The following is a 15,298-nucleotide window of genomic DNA, read 5'->3' on the forward strand; positions in this document are numbered from 1 at the left end:
TTTTTCATCACCGCTTCATGCTCCTCCTATTTTTCAGACCGTTTCATGCTTCTCATATTTTTCACACCTTTTGAAGTTCTTCATATTTTTCAACCTTTTTAGGCTCTTCATGTTTTTGAACACGGTTTCATGCTCCTTCTATTTTTCAAACTGTGTCATGCTCATCTCATTTTTAACAACTTTTGAAGTCTTCATATTTTTCACACCTTTTGAAGCTCTTCATATTTCTCAAACGTTTTCAGGCTCTTCATGTTTTTCAACACCCCTTCTTGCTCATCCTATTTTTCAGACCGTTTCATGCTTCTCTCATTTCGGACACATTTTGAAGCTCTTCATATATTTCACACATTTTCAGGCTCTTCATGTTTTTCAACACCACTTCATGCTCCTCCTATTTTTCAGACCGTTTCATGCTCATCTCACTTTTGACACATTTTGAAGCTCTTCATATTTTCCACACCTTTTGAAGCTCTTCATATTTTTCATATTTTTGAAGCTCTTCATATTTTCACACGTTTTCAGACTCTTCATGTTTTTCAAAACCGCTTCATGCTCCTCCTATTTTTCAGAGAGTTTCATGCTCGTCATGTATTTCACACCTTTTGAAGCTCTTCATATTTTCCACACCTTTTCAGGCTGTTCATGTTTTTGAACACCGTTTCATGCTGCTCCTATTTTTCAGACCGTTTAATGCTCCTCATATTTTTGACATTTTTTGAAGCTCTTCATATTTTTCACACCTTTTCAGGCTCTTCATGTATTTGAACACCGCTTCATGCTCCTCCTATTTTTAAGACTTTTTCATGCTCCTCATGTATTTCACACGTTTTGAACCTCTTCATATTTTTCACACCTTTTCAGTCTCTTCATGTTTTTCAACACAACTTCATGCTCATTCTATTTTCCAGAACGTTTCATGTTCCTCATGTATTTTACACCTTTTGAAGCTCTTCATATTTTTCACACCTTTTCAGGCTCTTCATGCATTTGAACACCCTTTCATGCTCTTCCTATTTTTCAGACCGTTTCTTTCTCCTCATAGTTTTGACACCTTTTGAAGCTCTTCATATTTTTCACACCTTTTCAGGTTCTTCATGTTTTTCAACACCGCTTCATTCTCCTCCTATTTTTCAGACCGTTTCATGCTCCTCATATTTTTGACACCTTTTGAAGCTCTTAATATATTTCACACCTTTTCAGACTCTTCATGATTTCCAACACCGCTTCATGATCCTCTTATTTTTCAGACCGTTGCATGCTCATCTCATTTTTATCACCTTTTGAAGCTCTTCATATTTTTCACAACTTTTGAAGCTCTTCATATTTTTCACACGTTTTCAGGCTCTTCATGTTTTTCAACACCACTTCATGCTTCTCCTATTTTCCAGACCGTTTCATGCTCCTCATGTATTTCCAACCTTTTGAAGCTCTTCATATTTTTCACACCTCTGCAGGCTCCCCATGTTTTTCAACACGGCTTCATGATCCTCCTGTTTTTCAGACTGTTTCATGCTCCTCATATTTTGACACGTTTTGAAGATCTTCATATTTTTCACACATTTTCAGGCTCTTCATGTTTTTCAAAACCGATTCATGCTCCTCCTATGTTTCAGACCCTTTCATGCTCCTCATATTTTGACACCTTTTGAAGCTCTTCATATTTTTCACACCTATTCAGTCTCTTCATGTTTTTAAACACCACTTCATGCTCCTCCTATTTTTCAGACCGATTCATGCTCCTCATCTATTTCACACCTTTTGAAGCTCTTCATATTTTACCCACCTTTTCAGGCTCTTCATGTTTTTCAACACCGTTTCATGCTCCTCATGTATTTCCAACCGTTTGAAGCTCTTCATATTTTTCACAAATTTGCAGGCTCTTCATGTTTTTGAACACGGTTTCTTGCTCCTCCTATTTTTCAGACCGTTTCATGCTCCTCATGTATTTCACACCTCTTAAAGCTCTTCATATTTTTCACAACTTTTCAGGCTCTTCATGTTTTTGAACACCATTTCATTCTCCTCCTATTTTTCAGACCATTTCATGCTCCTCATATTTTTGACACCTTTTGAAGCTCTTCATATTTTTCACACCTTTTCAGGTTCCCCATGTTTTTCAACACGGCTTCATGATCCTATGGTTTTTCAGAACGTTTCATGCTCCTCATATTTTTGACACCTTTTGAAGCTCTTCATATTTTTCACACCTTTTTAGGCTCTTCATGTTTTTCAACATCACTTCATGCTCGTCCTATTTTCCAGACCTTTTCATGCTCGTCTCATTTTTGACACCTTTTGAAGCTCTTCATATTTTTGACACCTTTTCATGCTCTTCATGTTTTTGAACACCGCTTCATGCTCCTCCTATTTTTCAGACCGGTTCATGCTCCTCATATTTTTGACACCTTTTGAAGCTCTTCGTATTTTTCACACCTTTTCATGTTCTTCATGTTTTTCAACACCGCTTCATGCTCTTGTATTTTTCAGACCTTTTCATGCTCCTCATATTTTTGACACCTTTTGAAGCTCTTCATATTTTTCACACCTTTTCATACTCTTCATGTTTTTGAACACCGCTTCATGCTCCTCCTATTTTTCAGACCGGTTCATGCTCCTCATATTTTTGACACCTTTTGAAGCTCTTCATATTTTTCACACCTTTTCATGCTCTTCATGATTTTGAACACCGCTTCATGCTCCTCCTATTTTTCAGACCGGTTCATGCTCCTCATATTTTTGACACCTTTTGAAGCTCTTCATATTTTTCACACCTTTTCATGTTCTTCATGTTTTTCAACACCGTTTCATACTTCTCCTATTTTTCAGACCGTTTCATGCTCCTCATATTTTTGACACCTTTTGAAGCTCTTCATATTTTTCACGCATTTTCAGGCTCTTCATGTTTTTCAACACTGATTCATGCTCCTCATATTTTTGACACCTTTTGAAGCTCTTCATATATTTCACACGTTTTCAGGCTCTTCATGTTTTTCAACACCACTTCATGCTTCTCCTATTTTTCAGACCGTTTTATGCTCCTCGTATTTTTGACACCTTTTGAAGCTCTTCATATTTTTCAACCTTCTTAGGCTCTTCATGTTTTTGAACACGGTTTCATGGTCCTCCTATTTTTCAAACTGTGTCATGCTCATCTCATTTTTAACAACTTTTGAACCTCTTCATATTTTTCACACCTTTTGAAGCTCTTCATATTTCTCAAACATTTTCAGGCTCTTCATGTTTTTCACCACCCCTCCTTGCTCATCCTATTTTTCAGACCGTTTCATGCTTCTCTCATTTCTGACACATTTTGAAGCTCGTCATATATTTCACACATTTTCAGGCTCTTCATGTTTTTCAACACCACTTCATGCTCCTCCTATTTTTCAGACCGTTTCATACTCATCTCGCTTTTGACACATTTTGAAGCTCTTCATATTTTTCAAACGTTTTCAGGCTCTTCATTTTTTTCAACACTGCTTCTTGCTCCTCCTATTTTTCAGATCGTTTCATGCTCCTCATATTTTTGACACCTTTTGAAGCTCTTCATATTTTTCACACCTTTTCAGGCTCTTCATGTCTTTGAACACCGTTTCATGCTGCTCCTATTTTTCAGATCTTTTCATGCTCCTCATATTTTTGACACATTTTGAAGCTCTTCATTTTTTTCACACCTTTTGAAGCTCTTCATATTTTTCACACCTTTTCAGGCTCTTCATATTTATTACACCGCTTCATGCTGCTCCTATTTTTCAGACCGTTTCATGCTCCTCATATTTTTGACACCTTTTGAAGATCTTCATATCTTTCACACCTTTTCCGGCACTTCATGTTTTTTACACCGCTTCATGCTGCTCCTATTTTTCAGACCGTTTCATGCTCCTCCTATTTTTTACACCTTTTGAAGCTCTTCATATTTTTCACACCTTTTCATGCTCTTCATGTTTTTGAACACCGCTTCATGCTCCTCTTCTTTTTCAGACCGGTTCATGCTCCTCATATTTTTGACACCTTTTGAAGCTCTTCATATTTTACCCACCTTTTCAAGTTCTTCATGTTTTTCAACACCCCTTCTTGCTCATTCTATTTTTCAGACCGTTTCATGCTTCTCTCATTTCTGACACATTTTGAAGCTCTTCATATATTTCACACATTTTCAGGCTCTTCATGTTTTTCAACACCACTTCATGCTCCTCCTATTTTTCAGACTGTTTCATACTCATCTCGCATTGACACATTTTGAAGCTCTTCATATTTTCCACACCTTTTGAAGCTCTTCATATTTTTCAAACGTTTTCAGGCTCTTAATCTTTTTCAACACCGCTTCTTGCTCCTCCTATTTTTCGGACCGTTTCATGCTCCTCATATTTTTGACACGTTTTGAAGCTCTTCATATTTATGACACCTTTTCAGGCTCTTCATGTTTTTTACACCGCTACATGCTCCTCCTATTTTTCAGACTGTTTCATGCTCCTCCTATTTTTGACACCTTTTGAAGTTCTTCATATTTCACACCATTTCAGGCTCTTCTTGTTTTTGAACACCGTTTAATGCTCCTCCTATTTTTCAGACCGTTTCATGCTCCTCATATTTTTGACACCTTTTGAAGCTCTTCATATTTTACCCAACTTTTGAGGCTCTTCATGTTTTCCAACACCGTCATGCTCCTCATGTATTTCCAACCGTTTGAAGCTCTTCATATTTTTCACAACTTTTCAGGCTCTTCATGTTTTTGAACACGGTTTCATGCTCCTCCTATTTTTCAGACCGTTTCATACTCCTCATGTATTTCACACCTTTTAAAGCTCTTCATATTTTTCACACCTTTTCAGGCTCCCCATGTTTTCAACACCGCTTCATGCTCGTCCTATTTTCCAGACCGTTTCATTCTAGTCTCATTTTTGACACCTTTTGAAGCTCTTCATATTTTTCACACCTTTTCAGGCTCTTCATGTTTTTCAACACCGATTCATGCTCCTCATATATTTGACACCTTTTGAATCTCTTCATATTTTTCCCACCTTTTCAGGCTCTTCATGTTTTTGAACACCACTTGTGTTCCTCCTCATTTTCAGACCGTTTCATGCTTGTCATATTTTTGACACCTTTTGAACCTCTTCATATATTTCACACGTTTTCAGGCTCTTCATGTTTTTCAACACCACTTCATGCTTCTCCTATTTTTCAGACCGTTTTATGCTCCTCATATTTTTGACACCTTTTGAATCTCTTCATATTTTTCCCACCTTTTCTGGCTCTTCATGTTTTTGAACACCACTTGTGTTCCTCCTCATTTTCAGACCGTTTCATGCTCCTCATATTTTTGACACCTTTTGAACCTCTTCATATATTTCACACGTTTTCAGGCTCTTCATGTTTTCAACACCGCTTCATGCTCGTCCTATTTTCCAGACCGTTTCATGCTCGTCTCATTTTTGACGCCTTTTGAAGCTCTTCATATTTCTCAAAACTTTTAAGCTCTTCATGTTTTTCACACGTTTTCAGGCTCTTCATGTTTTTCAACACCGTTTCATGGTCCTCATGTATTTCCAACCGTTTGAAGCTCTTCATATGTTTCACAACTTTTCAGGCTCTTCATGTTTTTGAACACGGTTTCATTCTCCTCCTATCTTTCAGACCGTTTCATGCTCCTCATGTATTTCACACCTTTTAAAGCTCTTCATATTTTTCACACCTTTTCAGGCTCTTCATGTTTTTGAACACCGTTTCATTCTCCTCCTCTTTTTCAGACCGTTTCATGCTCCTCATATTTTTGACACCTTTTGAAGCTCTTCATATTTTTCACATCTTTTCATGCTCTTCATGTTTTTGAACAACGCTTAATCCTCCTCCTATTTTTCAGACCTGTTCATGCTCCTCATATTTTGACACCTTTTGAAGCTCTTCATATTTTTCACACCTTTTCATGTTCTTCATGTTTTTCAACACCGCTTCATGCTTCTCCTATATTTCAGACCGTTTCATGCTCCTCATATTTTTGACACCTTTTGAAGCTCTTCATATTTTTCACACATTTTCAGGCTCTTCATGTTTTTCAACACCGATTCATGCTCCTCATATTTTGACACCTTTTGAAGCTCTTCATATATTTCACACGTTTTCAGGCTCTTCATGTTTTTCAACACCACTTCATGCTTCTCCTATTTTTCAGACCGTTTTATGCTCCTCGTATTTTTCACACCTTTTGAAGCTCTTCATATTTTTCAACCTTTTTAGGCTCTTCATGTTTTTGAACACGGTTTCATGCTCCTTCTATTTTTCAAACTGTGTCATGCTCATCTCATTTTTAACAACTTTTGAAGTCTTCATATTTTTCACACCTTTTGAAGCTCTTCATATTTCTCAAACGTTTTCAGGCTCTTCATGTTATTCAACACCCCTTCTTGCTCATCCTATTTTTCAGACCGTTTCATGCTTCTCTCATTTCTGACACATTTTGAAGCTCTTCATATATTTCACACATTTTCAGGCTCTTCATGTTTTTCAACACCACTTCATGCTCCTCCTATTTTTCAGACCGTTTCATACTCATCTCGCTTTTGACACATTTTGAAGCTCTTCATATTTTCCACACCTTTTGAAGCTCTTCATATTAACAAACGTTTTCAGGTTCTTAATCTTTTTCAACACTGCTTCTTGCTCCTCCTATTTTTCAGACCGTTTCATGCTCCTCATATTTTTGACACGTTTTGAAGCTCTTCATATTTTTCACACCTTTTAAGGCTCTTCATGTTTTTGAACACCGTTTCATGCTCCTCGTATTTTTCAGACCGTTTCATGCTCCTCATATTTTGACACCTTTTGAAGCTCTTCATATTTTTCACACCTTTTCAGGCTCTTCATGTTTTTCAAAGCCACTTCATGCTTCTCCTATTTTTCAGACCGTTTCATGCTCCTCTCATTTCTGACACCTTTTGAAGCTCTTCATATATTTCACACATTTTCAGGCTCTTCATGTTTTTCAACACCACTTCATGCTCCTCCTATTTTTCAGACCGTTTCATGCTCCTCATGTATTTCACACCTTTTGAAGCTCTTAATATTTTTCACACCTTTTTAGGCTCTTCATGTTTTTGAACATGATTTCAGGCTCCTCCTTTTTTTGGGACTGTTTCATGTTCATCTCATTTTTGACACCTTTTGAAGCTCTTCATATTTTTCACACCTTTTGAATCTCTTCATATTTCTCAAACGTTTGCAGGCTCTTCATGTTTTTCAACACCCCTTCTTGCTCATCCTATTTTTCAGACCGTTTCATGTTTCTATCATTTCTGACAACTTTTGAAGCTCTTCATATATTTCACACATTTTCAGGCTCTTCATGTTTTTCAACACCACTTCATGCTTCTCCTATTTTTCAGACCGTATCATGCTCATCTCACTTTGACACATTTTGAAGCTCTTCATTTTTCCACACCTTTTGAACCTCTTCATATTTTTCAAACGTTTTCAGGCTCTTCATTTTTTTCAACACTGCTTCTTGCTCCTCCTATTTTTCAGATCGTTTCATGCTCCTCATATTTTTCACACCTTTTGAAGCTCTTCATATTTTTCACACCTTTTCAGGCTCTTCATGTTTATTACAACGCTGCATGCTGCTCCTATTTTTCAGACCGTTTCATGCTCCTCAAATATTTGACACCTTTTGAAGATCTTCATATCTTTCACACCTTTTCAGGCTCTTCATGTTTTTTACACCGCTTAATGCTGCTCCTATTTTTCAGCCCGTTTAATGCTCCTTCTATTTTTTACACCTTTTGAAGCTCTTCGTATTTTTCACACCTTTTCATGCTCTACATGTTTTTGAACACCGTTTCATGCTCCTCCTATTTTTCAGACCGTTTCATGCTCTTCATATTTTTGACACCTTTTGAAGCTCTTCATATTTTTCACACCTTTTCAGGTTCCCCATGTTTTTCAACACGGCTTCATGATCCTATGGTTTTTCAGAACGTTTCATGCTCCTCATATTTTTGACACCTTTTGAAGCTCTTCATATTTTTCACACCTTTTTAGGCTCTTCATGTTTTTCAACATCACTTCATGCTCGTCCTATTTTCCAGACCTTTTCATGCTCGTCTCATTTTTGACACCTTTTGAAGCTCTTCATATTTTTGACATCTTTTCATGCTCTTCATGTTTTTGAACACCGCTTCATGCTCCTCCTATTTTTCAGACCGGTTCATGCTCCTCATATTTTTGACACCTTTTGAAGCTCTTCGTATTTTTCACACCTTTTCATGTTCTTCATGTTTTTCAACACCGCTTCATGCTCTTGTATTTTTCAGACCTTTTCATGCTCCTCATATTTTTGACACCTTTTGAAGCTCTTCATATTTTTCACACCTTTTCATACTCTTCATGTTTTTGAACACCGCTTCATGCTCCTCCTATTTTTCAGACCGGTTCATGCTCCTCATATTTTTGACACCTTTTGAAGCTCTTCATATTTTTCACACCTTTTCATGCTCTTCATGATTTTGAACACCGCTTCATGCTCCTCCTATTTTTCAGACCGGTTCATGCTCCTCATATTTTTGACACCTTTTGAAGCTCTTCATATTTTTCACACCTTTTCATGTTCTTCATGTTTTTCAACACCGTTTCATACTTCTCCTATTTTTCAGACCGTTTCATGCTCCTCATATTTTTGACACCTTTTGAAGCTCTTCATATTTTTCACGCATTTTCAGGCTCTTCATGTTTTTCAACACTGATTCATGCTCCTCATATTTTTGACACCTTTTGAAGCTCTTCATATATTTCACACGTTTTCAGGCTCTTCATGTTTTTCAACACCACTTCATGCTTCTCCTATTTTTCAGACCGTTTTATGCTCCTCGTATTTTTGACACCTTTTGAAGCTCTTCATATTTTTCAACCTTCTTAGGCTCTTCATGTTTTTGAACACGGTTTCATGGTCCTCCTATTTTTCAAACTGTGTCATGCTCATCTCATTTTTAACAACTTTTGAACCTCTTCATATTTTTCACACCTTTTGAAGCTCTTCATATTTCTCAAACATTTTCAGGCTCTTCATGTTTTTCACCACCCCTCCTTGCTCATCCTATTTTTCAGACCGTTTCATGCTTCTCTCATTTCTGACACATTTTGAAGCTCGTCATATATTTCACACATTTTCAGGCTCTTCATGTTTTTCAACACCACTTCATGCTCCTCCTATTTTTCAGACCGTTTCATACTCATCTCGCTTTTGACACATTTTGAAGCTCTTCATATTTTTCAAACGTTTTCAGGCTCTTCATTTTTTTCAACACTGCTTCTTGCTCCTCCTATTTTTCAGATCGTTTCATGCTCCTCATATTTTTGACACCTTTTGAAGCTCTTCATATTTTTCACACCTTTTCAGGCTCTTCATGTCTTTGAACACCGTTTCATGCTGCTCCTATTTTTCAGATCTTTTCATGCTCCTCATATTTTTGACACATTTTGAAGCTCTTCATTTTTTTCACACCTTTTGAAGCTCTTCATATTTTTCACACCTTTTCAGGCTCTTCATATTTATTACACCGCTTCATGCTGCTCCTATTTTTCAGACCGTTTCATGCTCCTCATATTTTTGACACCTTTTGAAGATCTTCATATCTTTCACACCTTTTCCGGCACTTCATGTTTTTTACACCGCTTCATGCTGCTCCTATTTTTCAGACCGTTTCATGCTCCTCCTATTTTTTACACCTTTTGAAGCTCTTCATATTTTTCACACCTTTTCATGCTCTTCATGTTTTTGAACACCGCTTCATGCTCCTCTTCTTTTTCAGACCGGTTCATGCTCCTCATATTTTTGACACCTTTTGAAGCTCTTCATATTTTACCCACCTTTTCAAGTTCTTCATGTTTTTCAACACCCCTTCTTGCTCATTCTATTTTTCAGACCGTTTCATGCTTCTCTCATTTCTGACACATTTTGAAGCTCTTCATATATTTCACACATTTTCAGGCTCTTCATGTTTTTCAACACCACTTCATGCTCCTCCTATTTTTCAGACTGTTTCATACTCATCTCGCATTGACACATTTTGAAGCTCTTCATATTTTCCACACCTTTTGAAGCTCTTCATATTTTTCAAACGTTTTCAGGCTCTTAATCTTTTTCAACACCGCTTCTTGCTCCTCCTATTTTTCGGACCGTTTCATGCTCCTCATATTTTTGACACGTTTTGAAGCTCTTCATATTTATGACACCTTTTCAGGCTCTTCATGTTTTTTACACCGCTACATGCTCCTCCTATTTTTCAGACTGTTTCATGCTCCTCCTATTTTTGACACCTTTTGAAGTTCTTCATATTTCACACCATTTCAGGCTCTTCTTGTTTTTGAACACCGTTTAATGCTCCTCCTATTTTTCAGACCGTTTCATGCTCCTCATATTTTTGACACCTTTTGAAGCTCTTCATATTTTACCCAACTTTTGAGGCTCTTCATGTTTTCCAACACCGTCATGCTCCTCATGTATTTCCAACCGTTTGAAGCTCTTCATATTTTTCACAACTTTTCAGGCTCTTCATGTTTTTGAACACGGTTTCATGCTCCTCCTATTTTTCAGACCGTTTCATACTCCTCATGTATTTCACACCTTTTAAAGCTCTTCATATTTTTCACACCTTTTCAGGCTCCCCATGTTTTCAACACCGCTTCATGCTCGTCCTATTTTCCAGACCGTTTCATTCTAGTCTCATTTTTGACACCTTTTGAAGCTCTTCATATTTTTCACACCTTTTCAGGCTCTTCATGTTTTTCAACACCGATTCATGCTCCTCATATATTTGACACCTTTTGAATCTCTTCATATTTTTCCCACCTTTTCAGGCTCTTCATGTTTTTGAACACCACTTGTGTTCCTCCTCATTTTCAGACCGTTTCATGCTTGTCATATTTTTGACACCTTTTGAACCTCTTCATATATTTCACACGTTTTCAGGCTCTTCATGTTTTTCAACACCACTTCATGCTTCTCCTATTTTTCAGACCGTTTTATGCTCCTCATATTTTTGACACCTTTTGAATATCTTCATATTTTTCCCACCTTTTCTGGCTCTTCATGTTTTTGAACACCACTTGTGTTCCTCCTCATTTTCAGACCGTTTCATGCTCCTCATATTTTTGACACCTTTTGAACCTCTTCATATATTTCACACGTTTTCAGGCTCTTCATGTTTTCAACACCGCTTCATGCTCGTCCTATTTTCCAGACCGTTTCATGCTCGTCTCATTTTTGACGCCTTTTGAAGCTCTTCATATTTCTCAAAACTTTTAAGCTCTTCATGTTTTTCACACGTTTTCAGGCTCTTCATGTTTTTCAACACCGTTTCATGGTCCTCATGTATTTCCAACCGTTTGAAGCTCTTCATATGTTTCACAACTTTTCAGGCTCTTCATGTTTTTGAACACGGTTTCATTCTCCTCCTATCTTTCAGACCGTTTCATGCTCCTCATGTATTTCACACCTTTTAAAGCTCTTCATATTTTTCACACCTTTTCAGGCTCTTCATGTTTTTGAACACCGTTTCATTCTCCTCCTCTTTTTCAGACCGTTTCATGCTCCTCATATTTTTGACACCTTTTGAAGCTCTTCATATTTTTCACATCTTTTCATGCTCTTCATGTTTTTGAACAACGCTTAATCCTCCTCCTATTTTTCAGACCTGTTCATGCTCCTCATATTTTGACACCTTTTGAAGCTCTTCATATTTTTCACACCTTTTCATGTTCTTCATGTTTTTCAACACCGCTTCATGCTTCTCCTATATTTCAGACCGTTTCATGCTCCTCATATTTTTGACACCTTTTGAAGCTCTTCATATTTTTCACACATTTTCAGGCTCTTCATGTTTTTCAACACCGATTCATGCTCCTCATATTTTTGACACCTTTTGAAGCTCTTCATATATTTCACACGTTTTCAGGCTCTTCATGTTTTTCAACACCACTTCATGCTTCTCCTATTTTTCAGACCGTTTTATGCTCCTCGTATTTTTCACACCTTTTGAAGCTCTTCATATTTTTCAACCTTTTTAGGCTCTTCATGTTTTTGAACACGGTTTCATGCTCCTTCTATTTTTCAAACTGTGTCATGCTCATCTCATTTTTAACAACTTTTGAAGTCTTCATATTTTTCACACCTTTTGAAGCTCTTCATATTTCTCAAACGTTTTCAGGCTCTTCATGTTATTCAACACCCCTTCTTGCTCATCCTATTTTTCAGACCGTTTCATGCTTCTCTCATTTCTGACACATTTTGAAGCTCTTCATATATTTCACACATTTTCAGGCTCTTCATGTTTTTCAACACCACTTCATGCTCCTCCTATTTTTCAGACCGTTTCATACTCATCTCGCTTTTGACACATTTTGAAGCTCTTCATATTTTCCACACCTTTTGAAGCTCTTCATATTAACAAACGTTTTCAGGTTCTTAATCTTTTTCAACACTGCTTCTTGCTCCTCCTATTTTTCAGACCGTTTCATGCTCCTCATATTTTTGACACGTTTTGAAGCTCTTCATATTTTTCACACCTTTTAAGGCTCTTCATGTTTTTGAACACCGTTTCATGCTCCTCGTATTTTTCAGACCGTTTCATGCTCCTCATATTTTGACACCTTTTGAAGCTCTTCATATTTTTCACACCTTTTCAGGCTCTTCATGTTTTTCAAAGCCACTTCATGCTTCTCCTATTTTTCAGACCGTTTCATGCTCCTCTCATTTCTGACACCTTTTGAAGCTCTTCATATATTTCACACATTTTCAGGCTCTTCATGTTTTTCAACACCACTTCATGCTCCTCCTATTTTTCAGACCGTTTCATGCTCCTCATGTATTTCACACCTTTTGAAGCTCTTAATATTTTTCACACCTTTTTAGGCTCTTCATGTTTTTGAACATGATTTCAGGCTCCTCCTTTTTTTGGGACTGTTTCATGTTCATCTCATTTTTGACACCTTTTGAAGCTCTTCATATTTTTCACACCTTTTGAATCTCTTCATATTTCTCAAACGTTTGCAGGCTCTTCATGTTTTTCAACACCCCTTCTTGCTCATCCTATTTTTCAGACCGTTTCATGTTTCTATCATTTCTGACAACTTTTGAAGCTCTTCATATATTTCACACATTTTCAGGCTCTTCATGTTTTTCAACACCACTTCATGCTCCTCCTATTTTTCAGACCGTATCATGCTCATCTCACTTTGACACATTTTGAAGCTCTTCATTTTTCCACACCTTTTGAACCTCTTCATATTTTTCAAACGTTTTCAGGCTCTTCATTTTTTTCAACACTGCTTCTTGCTCCTCCTATTTTTCAGATCGTTTCATGCTCCTCATATTTTTCACACCTTTTGAAGCTCTTCATATTTTTCACACCTTTTCAGGCTCTTCATGTTTATTACAACGCTGCATGCTGCTCCTATTTTTCAGACCGTTTCATGCTCCTCAAATATTTGACACCTTTTGAAGATCTTCATATCTTTCACACCTTTTCAGGCTCTTCATGTTTTTTACACCGCTTAATGCTGCTCCTATTTTTCAGCCCGTTTAATGCTCCTTCTATTTTTTACACCTTTTGAAGCTCTTCGTATTTTTCACACCTTTTCATGCTCTACATGTTTTTGAACACCGTTTCATGCTCCTCCTATTTTTCAGACCGTTTCATGCTCTTCATATTTTTGACACCTTTTGAAGCTCTTCATATTTTATCCACCTTTTCAGGCTCTTCATGTTTATCAACACCGTTTCATGCACCTCATGTATTTCCAACCGTTTGAAGCTCTTCATATTTTTCACAACTTTTCAGGCTCTTCATGTTTTTGAACACGGTTTCATGCTCCTCCTGTTTTTCAGACCGTTTCATGCTCCTCATGTATTTCACACCTTTTAAAGCTCTTCATATTTTTCACACCTTTTCAGGCTCTTCATTTTTTGAACACAGGTTCATTCTCCTCCTACTTTTCAGACCGTTTCATGCTCCCCATATTTTTGACACCTTCTGAAGCTCTTCATATTTCTCACAACTTTTAAGCTCTTCATGTTTTTCACACGTTTTCAGGCTCTTCATGTTTTTCAACACAGCTTCATGCTCCTCCCATTTGTGAGACCGTTTCATGCTCCTCCTATTTTTGACACCTTTTGAAGCTCTTCATATTTTTCAAACCTTTTCAAGCTCTTCATGTTTTTCAACACCGCTTCATTTTCCTCCCATTTTTCAGACCGTTTCATGCTCCTCATATTTTTGACACCTTTTGAAGCTCTTCATATTTTTCACACCTTTTCTTGCTTTCCATGTTTTTGAACACCGTTTCATGCTCCTCATATTTTTGACACCTTTGAAGCTCTTCAAAATTTTGACACCTTTTGAAGCTCTTCATATATTTCACACCTTTTCAGTCTCTTCCTGTTTTTCAATGCCACTTCATGCTCCTCCTATTTTTCAGACCGTTTCATGCTCCTCATATTTTTGACACCTTTGAAGCTCTTCATAATTTTGACACCTTTTGAAGCTCTTCATATTTTTCACACCTTTTCAGGTTCTTCATGTTTTTCAATACTGCTTCATGATACTCCTATTTTTCAGAGCGTTTCATGCTCCTCATATTTTTGACACCTTTTGAATCTCTTCATATATTTCACACCTTTTCAGGCTCTTCATGTTTTTGAACACCGTTTCATGCTCCTCCTATTTTTCAGACCGTTTCATGCTCCTCATATAGTTGACACCTTTTGAAGCTCTTCATATATTTCACACCTTTTCAGGCTCTTCCTGTTTTTCAACAAAGCTTCATACTCCTCCTCTTTTTCAGACCGTTTCATGCTCCTCATATTTTTGACACCTTTTGAAGCTCTTCATATTTTTCACACCTTTTCAGGCTCTTCATGTTTTTCAACACCGCTTCATGCTTCTCCTATTTTTCAGACCGTTTCATGCTCCTCATATTTTTCACACCTTTGAAGCTCTTCATATTTTTCACACCTTTTCAGGTTCTTCATGTTTTTCAACACCGCATCATGCTCCTCCTATTTTTCAGATCTTAACATTCTCTTCATATATTTGACACCTTTTGAAGCTCTTCATATTTTTCACACCTTTTCAGGCTCTTCATGTTTTTTTCAACACCGCTTCATGCTCCTCCTATTTTTCAGACCGTTTCATGCTCCTCATGTATTTCACACCTTTTGAAGCTCTTCATATTTTTCACACATTTTTAGGCTCTTCATGATTTTGAACACGGTTTCATGCTCCTCCTATTTTCCAGACCATTTCAT

This window comes from Dama dama, chromosome 8 (genome assembly GCF_033118175.1).
Source record: "Dama dama isolate Ldn47 chromosome 8, ASM3311817v1, whole genome shotgun sequence".
NCBI lineage: Eukaryota > Metazoa > Chordata > Mammalia > Artiodactyla > Cervidae > Dama > Dama dama.